The following is a 17,167-nucleotide window of genomic DNA, read 5'->3' as shown; positions in this document are numbered from 1 at the left end:
AGAAATGCCATTTACCTTCCTGCCACAGCGATACCTATTTATTGCACTGGTGTGCTTTTGAACTGATAGGCTGGCAGGAGTTGAGACAGAGCAATGGGAGCTCACCCCATGGCACAGATTTGAACCGCTGATCTTCTTATCAGCAAGCCCATGAGGCTCAGTGGTTTAGACCACAGCGCCACCCACTCCTTACTATGCCTGACTAATATATTGGGCTGCAGTCCTAACAGTCCATGTGGGACAGAGCCAAAGAGATGCCCTGCAGTTGTGGGAGCAGCAGATTGTATCCACTCTTCCCTGGCACCCTTCAGAACTTGGCACCCTGGCGCCCCATGCCACTAGCCTCTATGGGTAAGATGCCCCTGGGTAGTGATAAAGCAGGCTATCAAATCCAAACTCCTCCTCCTCCTCCTCCTCCTCCTCCTCCTCCTCTTCTTCTTCTTCGTGGCCATGCTGACTGGGGCTGATGGGAACTGGAGTCCAACAACATTTGGAAGGCCACAAGTTCCTCACCCCTATATCAGTGATTAAATTTATTACATTGTCCTGCACCTAATTTTGTTCTCTCTAAAGGTTATCACCCATGGTCATGCATCCTTCATTATAGAACATTATCCATAAAATACCTGTAGCTCACAGCCATGGTGTGAATCCTATTACAGGTGTGGTACTAATACTGTTGATAGATAAGCTTTGGACTGAAATAACTCATTGTGGTCTTCCTAGTAATCTTGTGAGAAAAAATGGGTTTGCCAACCATGCCCTTCCTTTTTCTGTAGGGATATTATTGAGAAATTTACATGGGGGGGGGGAAGGGTCTTTGGTTTCAGATAACCATTATGGTACAACATCACTAAATTATGAAGCATGGTGAAACATTTATGTTGCCCAAAACAGATGTAAATTGTTAAGAATAATGGTTTAATTCACACAGAAATGAAAAATGTACACAAATTAATGAAGGTTAAAAATGGGTAAATGTGGATTTCTGAAGGGTTGCTAACAAATGGAGTTTTTCCAATGTTATTTTCTAAAGGACTTTGAGCTCCTTAATGGGTTAATGATTAACTAACTGTTCTCTGGTAGCTAACATGTGAGGGTTGTAACCTGGGATCATATGAGAGGTATTGATTTGCAATCTTCATTTTAAAAGGAGTTGCCTTGAGTCTTTGTCTTCCAAACTCAATAGAGTGAACATACAGATACAGTTGTCTCTCTCTACAGGGAGAACAATGCAAGGAAATGGTTGCTCTCCTGAAGGAAGAGCAAACAATTCAGAGGCTGGAAAGCAGGCTGGAGAGAAGGAGAGGGGCCTTTGCTTATAGTGTTTTTTTTTATTATTATTATTATTATTTCATATTTGTAAGATGCCGAGCCTGTGCTGGACATCACATGACATTGTATAGGTATTTTTGATGTTTTAATTCTGTTTTAAAGAAAGTTCTATCAGAAAGTTTAAAGAATATTTCCATGGGCCTGGACAATGTTTCATTTCCAAAGGAGTCAGTTCTTATGCTTCCAGTTGCTTCAAACTGCAATATTCAATAACTGCAGCATAAATGAAACAATATAGGGATTTTTAGTCAAACTATGCCAGAGAGCATACATAGTCAGACATATATGCCCCTATACATCAAGAACAATTTGTTCATGGAAACAAGACTCCCATGTGTGGATCATTTGTCTGGGGAAATGACATCCAGCAATCTGAGAACCGCAAGCACATTCTACCAGAGAGATGGTCTCTGCTGTCATTTCTGACAACGTCCATCACTCATCGTGAAGTGAGGGGGAGCAGATTCTAAGTACTCTCTCTCCTGGTCCTGCCAAGCGATAATCAGCTCTGTTCAAGATGACAGCAGCATTGAAGATCCTCGTGTGCATCATCAACAAATACACAATCTCCTGCTGCGTATGAAGATCTTTGGAGCAAGTTTTCATGTGGCGCAAAGATTCTGCTTCAGGAAAACATTTCCCTGACAGGTGGTGTACAGATAGATGCACATTTTAATATTTATATAGCAGAAAACACTTGGCTTTATTGCTCAAAGTTCAGTATGTGGCAAGAAGGACTGCCCACTGCATCTATAGCTTTTTTAAAAAACAGCAACAACAGATTAATCAAATTGAGCACTTTTTGGACTACCTGTGTGAGAGGGATACACTTTACACAGGTCTGTTTCTTCGCTCCTAGCTTCATAGGCATATATATTCTACTTTCCGCACTTTCCCATTTGATGTCGAAGTGTTGTTAAATTTCTCTGGGGAAATAATTCTTGGATGTTAGCAGTTGTTATTGAATTTCCTTCTTGTTAAATTAGGTCAGTGGAATGAAAGCTTGGATGGAATTTGTCGAAGTTACAAAACTAGCTAATGCACATGGAGATGGCAGGCAAGGCTGCTTAATGGATTCCTATAGTAGTTTCACGTCTCTCTTCCACCCCTGGCCTGCCATATCTACCCCTTTTGAGACTCCTGCTTGAATTCTGTTTGTTGCCTTAAGTGCAGGAACTTTCATGATCACCTAGCTGAAAGCAATGGTGTATTTCTGTGCATTTAAAAAGCCCTGGTAATCGAGAGCAGCCGTGTTCGTATAGTGAACACAAGGGAATCCTTCCCTTAGAAAACTCTTAAAACATAAAAGAGTTGCCATAAAGTCAACAAGACTCACTCTGTGCTGTATTACATTGTAAGTACAGTTTAGGTAAGCAACCTTTAACGCACTAAGCATTATTTTTTTACAGTACAAAAATAACTTCTGGATATTTTCATTGTGTACTGGTTAAAGTGTATGCATAGTATAGAATCAATCTGACAAGTTAATAATTTTAATCTACAGCAAGACTGGGTAGTGTGCAGCCCTGTAAGGCCTAGCCCCAAAATATTCATTTTTCAGTTTCCTGTTTCTGTTCCCTCGTGAACCCATATACACCATATACCTGGGGATATTTAACCCCAAACCTACTGTCCCAAGGTATTTCATTCATCTTTTTGAAACTCTTTTGGCTTCCTTCAAAATTCATCAAATTTTCATCTGAGGGGCAGTCTTCAATTATTATTATTTCAGTGACCTAAGAACATATGAAAAACCCACACCAAGAAATTCTGCTAATTGCATCAAATGAAAATAAATTCCTCAGATTCTCCATCTGAGGATAAAATCCCACATTTATTTCAAAACTGGTGGGTGTGCATGTTTCTGGTAACCACATGTACATTCCCACTTTCTCTCTTTGTTGTTTACCTACACAGTACTCCATATATTTCCATCGGCCCACCAGCTGAGGTCCAGGTCATAAAGGGATATGTACTGCAATGGGAAATTACGGTACATGGCTGCCTCATCTTTCCCTCATTCCCATATGTCAAGTCTGGAGCAAAGCAGCTGCACAGTTAACCACATATGAACCAGCATGCTGCTCACACAGCCATAAATTTTCCATCTGTGACCTATAATATGCTTATTTTTAAAAAAGACAAACACAGCATACAAACATTTATGACATTATTTGCATCCTTATGCACCTCAGAACACAAACCAGTCTACATCTATAGCTACTAAAATTTGCACTGTTACTTTCCAGTACAGGCAAAACCCTCCAAAGGGCTTGACTTCAGCTTTGTAATGCACACATCCTTTAATCAATGTTTGCTAACAACACCACCAACATGAAAGCTTCAGTTAGGATGCACAGTTTCTCATCTTCTGTGTAGGAACGAAAGACAGTGGTACCTCGGTTCTCAAATGTAATCCATTCTGGAAGACAGTTCAAGTTCCAAAATGTTCAAAAACTGAAGCGCAAAGGGCTGTCTGTAAATTCAATTGAGAAAATTTAAAAACATGCAGTGGAAGCCGTTCAACTTCCGAGGCGCATTTGAAAATGGAAGCATTTACTTCCGGGTTTTCGGCATTCGGGTTCTGAAATGTTCGTCAATGGAGACGTTTGAGAACCCAGCTACCACTGTAGTTATGATTATAAACCAACAGAAGGAGTGGGGGGGAAGCAAGGTCCACTGGCTTCTCGCAACAGTCCTGATCCCTTCTGTAAGTCTTGCATGTCTTTTTACTGTATTCTGAGAGTCTCCATTTATTTTCCTCCTTAACTTTAGAAAACCCTGAAGTCACGGGGCCTGTAAAAATAGGCTTGCCAAAACATTTGAAGGTATCTATGAAAGCATATTGCAACAAACAAACCTCTGGTATACCAACTGCAGCAATTATTTGTTGGGCCAAACGCATACATGAATTGAATCTGCAATTTTGTATATAGACCTCCACCGTCCAGTTTGGCTTCTGGTATCCACTAAGGCAATGCAGGTTAATTGTTAAGTATATTAAAGTATTGTCCGATGTAAATCAAATATGATAATTAGTTGCACAATTCTTATGTACATAGGAAAATTAATATATCATACTAAATCTGTAATGACTATGGGGAAAGGTGTGGAAAATGTTGAACCAGTATAAAAGGATATAATAATAATAATAATAATAATAATAATAATAATAATAATAATAATAATTTATACCCCACCCATCTGGCTGGGTTTCCCCAGCCACTCTGGGCAGCTCCCAACAGATTTAAAACAGAATAAAACATCAAATAATAAAAACTTCCCTAAACAGGGCTGCCTTCAGTTGTCTTCTAAAAGTCAGATAGTTGTTTCTTTCCTTGACATCTGATGGGAGGGCATTCCACAGGGCTGGTGCCACCACCAAGAAGGCCCTCTTCCTGGATGCAGGTTGTTTATGTTTATTATAGGAAGTAACTTGGATGATTGTAAATTTGACCCTTTAAAAACAAAAAGTGTCTGAAATAGTTGCACCTGATATTTATTCTGTTTATTGAGCATTTTTATTTTTATTTTTTAAATGGTGGCTGTCCTAGGATAGGGAGGGCACAATATGCTAGCATGCTTTCAACAATCTAGATTAAAACTGAATGAACCAGGTTAACATTTCCTGTGTCCTCCAGGTAATTTCCTGCCCTGAAGTGTGATTTCCATTGAATGACACTGACTGCCTATAGAAAGACACTTTGTCCCTCCAGGGGAGATAAAATGTGGAGTCTCTGGGCATTTGCTTTTCAGCACTCTCACCCTGTCAGTCAGCTACTGAGTTTATCAGAGAAATGGAAGCAGTATAAAAACTTGGCAAGCATCTAAAAACCAGCCCTTAGCTCATCAAGAGTTTGCAGCGTCTGCTCAGGCTGAAGCCTTGCAGCTTCAGAGAGCAGAACCGGCTCACCAAGGCATGAAGAACTGGGGCACGGAGAAACAGTGCATGCTTAGGAGACTGTGTAATTTAATAATGTGCTCACTGATGTCTGTATGCAAGCGTCTCAAAGTTGTGCTACAGCCCAAGCATAAACCATGGAGAATACCATTACTGCTAATTAGATGGTGGCAGTACGAGTAAGCTCTCTTGTATAGACAGACAGGTGCCAACAGAACAAGTCTCACGATGAAAATAATCATCTTCCAGATGAAAAGTGCAGGGGAGGAGACACCTTTATAAAGCTGAATAATTATTCTTCCAGTGAAATGCAACTTCCTCTTTATTTTTACTTTCAAAACCTTTCCCTTTATTATTCCCAGGGATGCTTGAAGAAATTGGAGTTATATGAAAGTACCTGACCTGCACCTCTTGGAATAATGTGGAGATCAGAATTTAGCTTTGGGTATGATTTTGTACTCCTCTGCTATTTGCAGCACGGATGTGAGTGAATCAAAAATGGCATTTGTGCTTAATGGTACATATTTTGATACAAAAAGTCAGGAAGACTAGTGAATGTTTTTCAAGAGTATTTTGCATATCCCCGCAGTGTCACCAGAAAAGTGTTGCCAGGATAGCATGCTCCCCTGTAACTTTGAGTATTATCTCAGCAACTGAGTTCAAAACTCATGGAAACCTCTCAGGATCCATGATCCAATGACAATAAAGTAGTTTACACTGGTTCCCTCACTGCGAGAAGCCAAGTTTCAGGGAACCAGGCAGAGGGCCTTGTCGGTAGTGGCGCCCTCCCTGTGGAACACCCTCCCACCAGATGTCAAAGAGAACAACAACTACCAGACTTTTAGAAGACATCTGAAGGCAGCCCTGTTTAGGGAAGCTTTTAATGTTTGATGTATCACAGTATTTTAATATTATTTTGGAAGCCGCCCAGAGTGGCTGGGGAAACCCAGCCAGAGGGGCGGGGTATAAATAAATTATTATTATTATTATTATTATTATTATTATTATTATTATTATTATTATTCTCTATTAGCATAGACCATGCGAGTGGTTCTCCAGGGAGACTGGAACCTCTGGAATCTGTATCCGTCTATTGATTGGCTATCGAGGGCCCCGAAGCATCACATAGACACAACCAAGCATTGCATTGGCATGACAACACAGTACAGTGGTACCTTGGGTCAAGAACTTAATTCATTTTGGAGGTCTGTTCTTAAGCTGAAACTGTTCTTAACTTTAGCTAATGGGGCCTCTCGCTGCTGCCACACAATTTCTGTTCTCATCCTGAAGCAAAGTTCTTAACCTGAGATACTATATCTGGGTTAGTGGAGTCTGTAACCTGAAGTGTCTGTGACCTAAAGCGTCTGTAACCCAAGGTACCACTGTAAATGCACTTGCACCCACTCAAGTAAGGCTCCTGAAACCAAAAGGATGCGCACACATCTCCCCTTATTTCCATCTCACTTACACCCTTTTTCATAGCAAGAAAGGGGACGTCCCATTAACTCAGAGGTACCCACTGTAGTTCTCTCCAGATGTTGACTACAACTCCATTATCGCTGGCCATTGGCCATACTGGCTGAGGCTGGCAGAAACTGCAGTCTCAAACAATTGAAGGACACCATGTTGACAACCTCTATATTACTCTTCCCCTCCTTTGTTCCTCTGAAGAAAAAGAAGAAGAGTTTGGATTTGATATCCCGCTTTATCACTACCCGAAGGAGTCTCAAAGCGGCTAACATTCTCCTTTCCCTTCCTCCCCCACAACAAACACTCTGTGATGTGAGTGAGGCTGAGAGACTTCAAAGAAGTGTGACTGGCCCAAGGTCACCCAGCAGCTGCATGTGGAAGAGCAGGGAATCGAACCCGGTTCACCAGATTACGTGTCCACTGCTCTTAACCACTACACCACACTGGCTCTGCAACTTTGAGCATTCTTTCTCTTACACACGTACCTAAGCCCTTAATGGGATTCCCAAGCTAGAACTGGCATGCAGTCTGGGTCCTTCTCCTCCCCTCTTCCGTATTTATTATTTGCATTTATTATTTGCAAGGGCTTCGAGAGACTACATAGCTTGTCAGTACTTGTATTCCCCTTCATAAACTTTAAGCAAGTATTTTTTGAAGTGCAGAGGAGGCTCAAGGAGTCTAAATGAGTTCAGCCTCCCTTTATTCCCCCATCATAAACTTTTGACAAGATGCATTAGAGTTAGATTGTGTATGCAACTGAGTATTCATTAGGAACTAGGGAAGGGGAAGAAATTTGATTCTGTTCAGATAAAAAGGTGAATCTAACTAATTTGCAGTTTCTGAAAAAATGTGCTAACTGAAACACACCCATCCTTGGAAATTCGTATCTCTCTGAATTTTGTGACGCTGTTCTCGAGCCAGGTATTGTGTACAGAAGTACATACACATTTGCCGGGATAATATTTGCATAAAAGTGCCTATATTAGTGAAAGTAAGTTAAAACATTGCTTTGCAAATATGTGTATATCAGAGAAATTGCATAGAACCAATGTGTATTAGGATAACTCGATACTGAAGTGCTGGTGAATTTTCATGAGGATTTTTAAAAGAAAAGAAATTTCAAACTGAGGTGGAGGATTGAATTTATAACTGGGAAAATGAGAAACTGAAAAATGGACAGATTTGTCCATCCCTAGAAACAAACTAAGCATTCCCAGGGCCCAGGATAATCGTTTTCTTGCATTTATATGCCCATATTCAAATATTGCTGGGCTTGCAGTCAGTCTGCCTCAATCTTCTCCAGCTCCAAATCTCAATGGGATGTATGCTACCACCCAATCATACTCAACTGGAAGGCAAAGAAAGTGTCATGCTCAGGGAGGTTAGAAAATTAGAGCTATGAGATGTGCAGAAAAATTGCAAGTCAATATGATACCTACCCACCCTGCAATGTGATTTCTAGAGTCACGATAATCAATATCTCAAATCCAGTGAATGTCAGACTTGGGGAAGGGTGTCGAGAGGAGAATTGCTAAAACCTGCTGCACAAGCATCAACAGGTTTTTAAATCCAAGGGCTAACACAATCTAATTGAAGCCGGTTCAGGTCTTAGCTAAAGAGGAATGCAAAATGCATCCTTTGGGGTCACGTATACTGTCTCCTTGTTATATTTATAATATTAGCCATTACATTGGCCTAGGCTTACAAATCCCACTATAATAATAATAATAATAATAATAATAATAATAATAATAACAACAACTTTTATTTATATCCCGCCCTCCCCAGCCGAAGCCGGGCTCAGGGTGGCTAACAACACTAAAATAGTGCAACATTATAAAACATTATAAAATTAATTAAAATCAAAATTGATGGCAACCATAAACTAAAGTTTTGTAAAGATTGCCAAAAGAGGGAGTCAGGCTGCACCTGACCAAAGGCCTGGTGGAAGTCCAAAAAGTACTCTAAAGTGAGCTTGGGGTTTTCCTCTTCACGAAATCTTATTAACAAAGAAAAGCTAAGGCTATACTGTACAAATAATACCATACTAGCAGAACTTGAATGATACCTGTAAGTAAAAAAAATGTAACAAATATTTTGCTGGAGTATATGAAAATATATGATATAATGCAAAGCTGTGTGAGAAAACCGCAACGATATAAATAGTATAATAAGACAATTGGAAGTATTATACCCAAAAATTTTATTTGATTGTTATCCTTTTGTATACAGTTTTTGTTTTTCTTCCTTTATCCTGATTCTTTTTCTTTCTTTTTTCTTATTTGCTTCTGTTGTAAATAATCTTTTGTGTCTGTATTTTAAACTAAAAAAGATTTACTAAAAAAAAACAAAAACAAAGAAAAGCTTTAAACTAGCGGAATTTCTTCAGTGTGTGCACGCATCTGTGCAAGCATTTTCTACGGCAAAATCCAACTGTGGAAGGACTGCCTGAGCGACAACAACAGATGAATTTCAAGGGAAACAAAAGCATTTTGGATAAGGGGTAGGAAAATTGCTCAGCTGGGAAGTTTGTGTGTGTTGCGCATCTTGCAAATATTTGACTGCATGTAATTTTCCAGAAGTAAAATAGGCATCGATCCATAGGGACGATAATCTTATTTTTATATTGCAATGTAAAACTTCCAGGTTAGAACTATGGGGGGAATGCTGGCAGAATCCATGCCACATCTGAACCATTTTGAACTTAGAAAGAATGATGCTGAAATCCAGAAAAGGAGACGAAAGTCACAGTGGGGGGAGGGATATGGAGCATCACTTGGCAGCAATTTGCTAAACCAAGTATGTAATATCAGGTAGCTTACTAGTTATGTGCCTTACATCAGTGTGTCACTAGTCTCCAGAGTATGCTTAAAAGGGAAAGAGGGAGAATGGGAGATTAGGAGTGCTTATATCTGCATGTACTCCATTAAGAAATTATCCTTTAAGAAGCTTTACAATGAAAGATTGCATTCTCCAGAGAAACATTGGGCACATGAGTCATTTTTTAACAAAAGGGAAAGCCACAATCTAGAAATCAAACCAACAAAAGTGTGTGTTGAAGGCTGCGTAGGTTCATTGCAAATAAAAGAATTCTTACAGAATGTTAATTTCAGTGATGTAGGATAATATGTATCTAGATCTGCGCATTGTTATTTTCATTATTTTGAAAAGAAACAACAACCTATTTGTGTCTGAGTTGCTCTGTGCTCTCTCCACTTTGAACTATGAAAATATACTATACTGGAGAATTTGAAAAAAGCTCTAACTTTTCCCCTTCCGGCCAAAGTGTGTGAATTTATAGGTAAAGAAATGGTAAGGGGCCCCTGGACGATTAAGTCCAGTCAAAGGTGACTATGGGGTTGTGCCACTCATCTCACTTTCAGGCCAAGGTAGCCACTGTTTGTCCACAGAAAGCTTTCCGGGTCATGTGGCCAGCATGAATAAACCGCTTCTGGCACAACAGAACACCGTGACGGAAACCAGAGCGCACAGAAATGCCGTTTACCTTCCCACCACAGCGGTATCTATTTATCTACTTGCACTGCTGTGCTTTCAAACTCCTAGGTTGGCAGGAGCTGGGACAGAGAAATGGGAGCTCACCCCATCATAGGGATTCGAACAACTGACTTTCAGACCAGCAAGCCCAAGAGGCTCAGTGGTTTAGACCACAGCACCACCAGCATGAATTTATATGACCAGTAGTCACTTCAGAATAGACTAAGCCTGCCAAATTGTAGGCAGAAGCACACAGGGGGTTTTCATGCAAGGCACCTTTAAAGTTTGATTCTTTCTTTCATAAAAAGGGGTCGGGGAGCCTATAACTTCATTATTATCCAAACTGGATGCAATTCACCGACACTGTCGAACCTTCTGAGGAGATGAAGCCCGCCAAATTTCAAAATGGTAGCTGCAATGCTTCTTTCACAAAGGCAGACTTTGTCACCTCAGGATGAGTGCAGTAGAAATTAGAGGAGCCGGGATACTGAAAGTGGGCCTTGGGTAGCATTGATCCCCAGGAAAAACTGGGGTGTGGTAAAGGGAAGGAAGAGGAGTGAGTTCTGCGTTTGTGAATATGTTGGTAGAGGAGCAGGTCTTCCCGTCTTTCCCAGTCTTCTTATGATCTCTGTGAAGATTCCTAGAATTTTTAACCTGCAGTTTGAATGCTTTGTGCACAGTGCTGCTTAGTTTGTAAATCTAAATCACCAGCGGAGGGCCTGTGTTTTCCTTTGGCTGTTTGAACATGCTTATTAGCATTCTCTATCCTTTCGACTTTTCCTTTCTCTCTGACTCACGCTTCTTTCAGAATTAAAGGATCTGAAAATGTTATATGGGCTTATGCAAGATGATTGAATCTCACTGAGGATAAATTATTGTAATTAAAACAAAGAAATCTTAACAGTACTTTCAAGAGTTGCTATTTTTTTTTCTTCCCAAGTCCAGGAACAGGCCTTTGTGATGGGCCTGGAAGCAGGAGACCTTGTGACAACAGAATCCTCTAGTGCCTTAAAAAACTAGCAAATTTATTGCGGCATATGCAAATCCACTTCTTCAGATGTGTGAAGCATTATCCTAACTTGCAAGAACACAGATCCCTGGTTGGGAAGGACGTCGAACACAACAAGACCAGAGAAGTACAGATAGCACCAGGGTGGTTATCATTAACATTATCATGTTAATTTACAATAGACATTCTCAAAAAGCAGTAGTTGACGACACAGACATCCTAGCATTGGTAATCCAGTTAATAGGGCAAGTGTGCAGTTGTTTCACACTTTCATCCCCAATTTTACATTGGTTGGGGAGATGGAGCTGTGTATTGACCTGTGTGTTTGATCAAACACGGAAGGGATTTTGACTTAAGTCAATCCCTACTTCTATAATACATAAGAAGCTTAAATATATTTTGTGTGAATATCTGACTGACTGCACCAGAGGAGTAGTGATTAGGGAACTTGCTATTACACTACTTGGAACTGATGATGATGATGATGATGATGATGATGATTTATATACTGCCAGTGCTTTCCCCCCCTTAAATTATTTTTTTAGGGGTACTCTCATTTTGACTCAAGAAAATCACCATTTTATACTTCACATCAGGAAAAATAAATACAGTAAATGGACAAAAGTACAAAGATTCACAAAATGCTTAGGGGTATGCATACCCCTGCGTAACCCCCAGAAAAAAAGCATTGTATACTGCCCTTCATCACAAGATCTTAGGATCGTTCACAATATAAAAATAACAAGGTAAAAGCACAAATAATCAGTTAGAACAAAAACAACAAAATATTAACCCTCCTTTCCAGAAAAGAAAAGAAAAACATTTTAAAGGCTGTAGAATGTTAATCAGTCAACATATAATATTCCTTAATATTGCTTCCCCAAAAAACATTTCAGCTTTTTGTAATTCTCCAATTCCTGTGTCTTTTTATCTGAACAATAGGAGCTTACAGTTTGCAGTATGGACTTAATTTTTTTTCTTAAAGGAACTTTGGAGATCTTTGGTCATTGACTATTTCTTCTGACACTCTGCTTCTGTTTTCTAGATCTGTGTACCAGGGAATAAGCCAGATGTAGCTTAAATGAAAATAGCTGTTCCTGAAGGTAGCATTTGCTCTTTATAGGTCTGATGTTCTCACATATGTATAGGTTAATTATATTGAGAAGGTATGACTTAGCTGTGGTTACTAACACAATTCTATTCATTTTACTCAGAAGTAAGTAAACCCCAGTGGAATAATTTTTAGCGAGTATGGGTCCGGAGAACCAAATTGAATCTATTTCCCTTTCTGTTTCCTCTGTGTTGAATTTTAGATTTCAAGTTGCTCAGGGCAGGGGCCTGTGACAGGTACATTAAGGGTGGAAGATAACTTCTGTGCTGTTTTTCCCCATTGTATACAACTTCACCGTAATGACACAATAATTATATTAGTTGTCACTGAATCAATGTTTTCATTAATCATCTTCATCATTAAGATATTATCATTGCCATAATTTTGAATAACTCACTGGCTTCACCCCCACTTAGCCAACAAGCCACTCATTCCACCCCCTGGTCCAAAAACGACCAACCACCATTAACAATTAGTCAAAACAGGGTTGAGTCAAATGTATTTATCAGCATAGTATCTACTACCCCAAGATCCAATGAAAGGTTACATTTATTACAATGCTGCTGCAGTCCCAACTATTGCAATATAAGGTCTATTTCTCACATTCATTCATTATGCCAAAAGTAATTTTAGGGTTATTTGGGGAAGTTTTTAATGTTTGATTATTTGTTTGTTTTTAATATTCTTTTGGGAGCCACCCAGAGTCATTGGGGAGGCCGGATGGGTGGGGTATAAGTAATAAATTAATAATAATAATAATAATAATAATAATAATAATAATAATAATGACATTTTCCAACAGTGAGGTGAACAAGCAGCCTCCTTCTTGAGCTACCCTCAGAATATGTTATAGCATGACCACCTGATGTTGAGCTATATGGAGTCAGCATTTCAGGCCTGTTGAACCCAAACAGTGTCAGTTTCTGGGTCTAGATAGCTAGGGCCTTATATCAACTCTAAGTGCTAATGCAGATTATACTAACTGTATCTAGTGATTTGCATTTTCAGTATCATAACTTTGTAAAAGTTTGTTTGAAAGAAGTAATCAAGGCAAGAGTTGCATTTCAAACAGAAAAAAAGGATCAGAAGGATGAAAGAAATCATTGTAAGAGACTTTAGCATGGATGTAGCACTTTATACTATCAAAGGATGTTGCAGAATATTCACTAATTAACTCGTTCTCACAACGCCCTCTGTGCTGTTAATTACTATCAACCTCATGTACTAGTTTGAAAAAAGTATATTCCATGCACAATTGTAGCAAAAGGGACAAAATGAATTGTGTCTCATTGTAATTTGTCCCCCAAGAATTCAAAATCAGGTCTCTGCATGGCTATACAAGTAAAAAGGTAAAGGAACCCTTGATATTTAACTCCAGTCAAAGACGACTATGGGGTGCAGCGCTCATCTCTGCTTTCAGGCTGAGGAAGCTGGCATGGGTCCACAAACAGATTTCTGGGTTGTGTGGCCAGCATGACTAAACTGCTTCTGGCACAACTGAACACCGTGATGGAAGCCAGGGCCCACGGAAACACCACTTACCTTCCAACCACTGTGGGAAGCGTGCTTTCAAACTGCTAGGTTGTCAGGAGCTGGGACAGAGCAATAGGAGCTCACTGTATCACATGGTTTGGAACCTCCCACCTTCCGATCAGCAAGCCCAAGAGGCTCAGTGGTTTAGACCACAGCACCACCCATGTCACCAATTAGCGATCTCTAACAATTTATCCCCAGAGCAGTCCTTTCTTTTACTCAAGGTTCCCCTTTGATACCTGAAGGAGCATCTCCACCCCCATAGTTCAGCCTGGACATTGAGGTCCAGCTCTGAGGGCCTTCTTGCAGTTCCCTCACTACAAGAAGTGAAGCTACAGGGAACCAGGCAGAAGGCCTTCTTGATAGTGGTGCCCGCCCTGTGGAACGCCCTCCCATCAGATGTCAAGGAAATAAACAACTATCTGACTTTTAGAAGACATCTGAAGGCAGCCCTGTTTTTAATGTTTGATGTTATTATTATTATTATTATTATTATTATTCTGTTGGGAGTCACCCAGAGTTGCTGGGGAAACCCAGCCAGATGGGCAGGGTATAAATATATTATTATTATTTGCTTCTCCAATGTTCTCCCCTCTCACAACATCACGTGCAGATCCTTGAGAAAAGAGAACATAAAAATGGCAAATCTGTGAATGCTCTTTCACTTTTTCATTGTTAGAGGGTTTTTGTTGCAATACTACTACTAGCAGGTTGGTGTGGAGGGGGGGAGTTGTTGTCAGAGGTGGATTTAGGCCAATGTGACCCGTTCTGCCAAACTGGGCAGGGGCATAACATGGTGTCACATCCATGACATGATGAAATAAACAGAACGGAAGGCGAGAGGTGGCATGCCAAATTTGGGCCTTGCACAGGGCACAACGGAAATTGGAAAGACCAAAGTCTGCCCTGTTGTTGTTTTCGAACGGAGACAGTCCAGCTCTCTGTGAACACTTAACTTCTATCCATCTCTCTCTATATAAGTGGCCTTACGAGAGCTCTGCGAACCACTAGCAGTCAAGCAGCATGAATGCTACAAAGCTATCAACAAGCCTAAGGTAGCTGCATTATTCACTTGCACTGGCCATTTAAAGATAACCCTTTAGTTCTTTAATGCAGCATGACAACTTGAAAGTGGAATGCAGCATGGCAACTTGAAACCTGCTTGTGTAGTCAACATCACCTCCATCCGAACCCACCCGATGACACCAGCATTTGCGAATTACGGTTCTAGGGGAGAGGGGGAAATCACTTGACCGAGATTCAGCATCAGCTGCTCAAAAAGCCTACCTACTTTCCCCCATGCCCTGCAGGGTTAAGTATAATTTGACTGCCGAAAGATCCACTCCTATTATGTTTAAAGGTAGCTTGCTTGGCTAGACTTGCGGTTTAAATTGTCACTTTAAACTACAAGTTTTTGAGGAGTACCTTTTACCATTATGGGCAACGGGAAATATAGCTCGAGGGCATGACTGTACAACCCTGCACAATGCCTACATATATTGTGTAGTCAAAAGGAAAGTGGAACAGTTCCAAACACATGGAAGAGATGCAGTCTGAAATACACAGGAGATTATCCTATATAAATACATCAGTGGTGCCACTATTACGAGAAGAATGTCTTGTCTTCAGTATAACGGGTGACTTTGAATTTAAGAGTGTAGCTCAGCCCTTTCAAATCACATTTAATTCAAAGTTGCTAAGTAGGGACATGATTCAGGCACTTTTTTCTCCTAACTTCAGGGAGAGCTCAGTAATCCGCTCCCATTAAATTCTAAAGCACATAGAAGTGCTTAGAGTCTGCTGGATCGTGTCCTAATAATTATCAACAGACCAATGCAAGTTTGCTTTCAAAAGGAGATGATTAGTACAATTAGATTTCAAAGAAAAGCTGGTTTTCCTCCACCTCCTTCTAAAACACAGTGACTTATTGGAAGAAATCACAAAACTCAGCTATTCAGAACAAGAGTAGCAAAGGAAACAAAGTTGCACAAAATATATTTAATTATGGGGAACAACAGCATCAATTGGAAAAGAAAAGAAAAAAAGAAGCCAACAAAATCGGGTCACCATATGTTAGTGTGTAACAATATTCAGCAGGTGTCTAGAATAATTGGAAGATTCTGATTGTTCGTTGGAAAGAGTTTTATCAAAGCATGCATGGCATCTCCAAGTCAGTAACTGTGACAGAACTCTGGCAAGATTCTACAGCTGTTCCTGGACAAAGATTGCTTAGCAACCATGACCCATGAATTGGTAACCTGGCAATTGGATTATTGCAACGTGCTCTATGTTAGGCTGCCCGTACATTAGGTTCAGGAGCTAATCTAGAAGATGGTGGCATGGTTTGTAATAAGGGTTGGCCCCTGTCCACTGCTGAGAAAATTCCTTAAATCCAGATCGTTTGACTACGGATGAAGGACTGACAGAGGGCTGTAGTCTTGGTCATTCCTGCAAATTGTGCGTCTCCCCTTGCAAACCTACTTTCAACATCACATCAGTCACAACAGCTTGCAGTGCAACATCCAGTGTTACTGTCTAAAGCCCTGAGCAACTTGGGATCAGGATATCTCAGCGAACATCTTACTCCCTATATATTTCCCTAGTCTTTGGACTGGTCATGTTGTTCAGATGCCTGATTATCGTCTTCCCAAGCAACTACTGTATTCCGAACTCAAAAATGGAAAGCGTAATGCTGGTGGTCAACAAAAGAGGTTTAAAGACTCTCACAAGGCAAATAAAAAATGTAAGATAGCACCGGCAATTGGGAAACACTGGCCTATGATCGCTCTAGTTGGAGAACAGCTTTTACCAAAGGTGTCATGGACTTTGAAGATGCTCAAACTCAGGAAGAAAGGGAGAAATGTGCTAAGAGGAAGACACACTTGGCAAACCCTCACTGTGATCAACTCCCATCTGGAAACCTATGACCCCATGTGGAAGAACATGTGGATCCAGAATTGGCCTCCACAGTCACTTACGGACTCACTGTTAAGACCGTGTTCATGGTAGACAATCTTACTGGGCTACGAGTGATCTCCAAAGAAGAAGAAGAATATATTTGCTAAGCACCATGGTCATTTACAGTCTCTTTAGGTGCTACGTGTGCTGGAGGTTCAGCCCATGGTAGTTAAAACTTGATCCTCCAGTGCAATGGCACCTGCCCTGTAGAACACGTATCTGATTGAAATTAGAAAGGCCCAATTCTCCTAAAATATCTATGTTGGTTCCCAGTACATTTCTGAACACAATTCAAAGTGTTGTTCCTGACCTTTCAAGTCCTAAATGGCTTTGGTCCTGTATACCTGAAAGAGCA

General features: G+C 40.3%; 1 protein-coding gene across 8 annotated transcripts in view; it reads right to left on the bottom strand.

The window, feature by feature from the left end:
• CDH10 (cadherin 10) overlaps window positions 1-17,167 on the bottom strand; it is a 376,032-nt gene that overhangs the window by 89,894 nt on the left and 268,971 nt on the right. Inside the window, exon 1 of one of the 8 annotated variants that reach the window (XM_083449432.1) lies at window positions 2,147-2,169. The exons of the other annotated variants lie outside the window; for them this stretch is intronic. The gene's annotated coding sequence lies outside the window, so the exon portion shown is untranslated. Of the gene's footprint in view, window positions 1-2,146; window positions 2,170-17,167 lie in introns of those variants that run through there. 8 annotated transcript variants of the gene reach the window in all.

This window comes from Podarcis tiliguerta (genome assembly GCF_965153285.1).
Source record: "Podarcis tiliguerta genome assembly, chromosome: 7".
Lineage (NCBI taxonomy): Eukaryota > Metazoa > Chordata > Lepidosauria > Squamata > Lacertidae > Podarcis > Podarcis tiliguerta.
The sequence above is the reverse complement of the archived record's forward strand: the minus strand, read 5'-3'. Positions and strand labels throughout refer to the sequence as shown.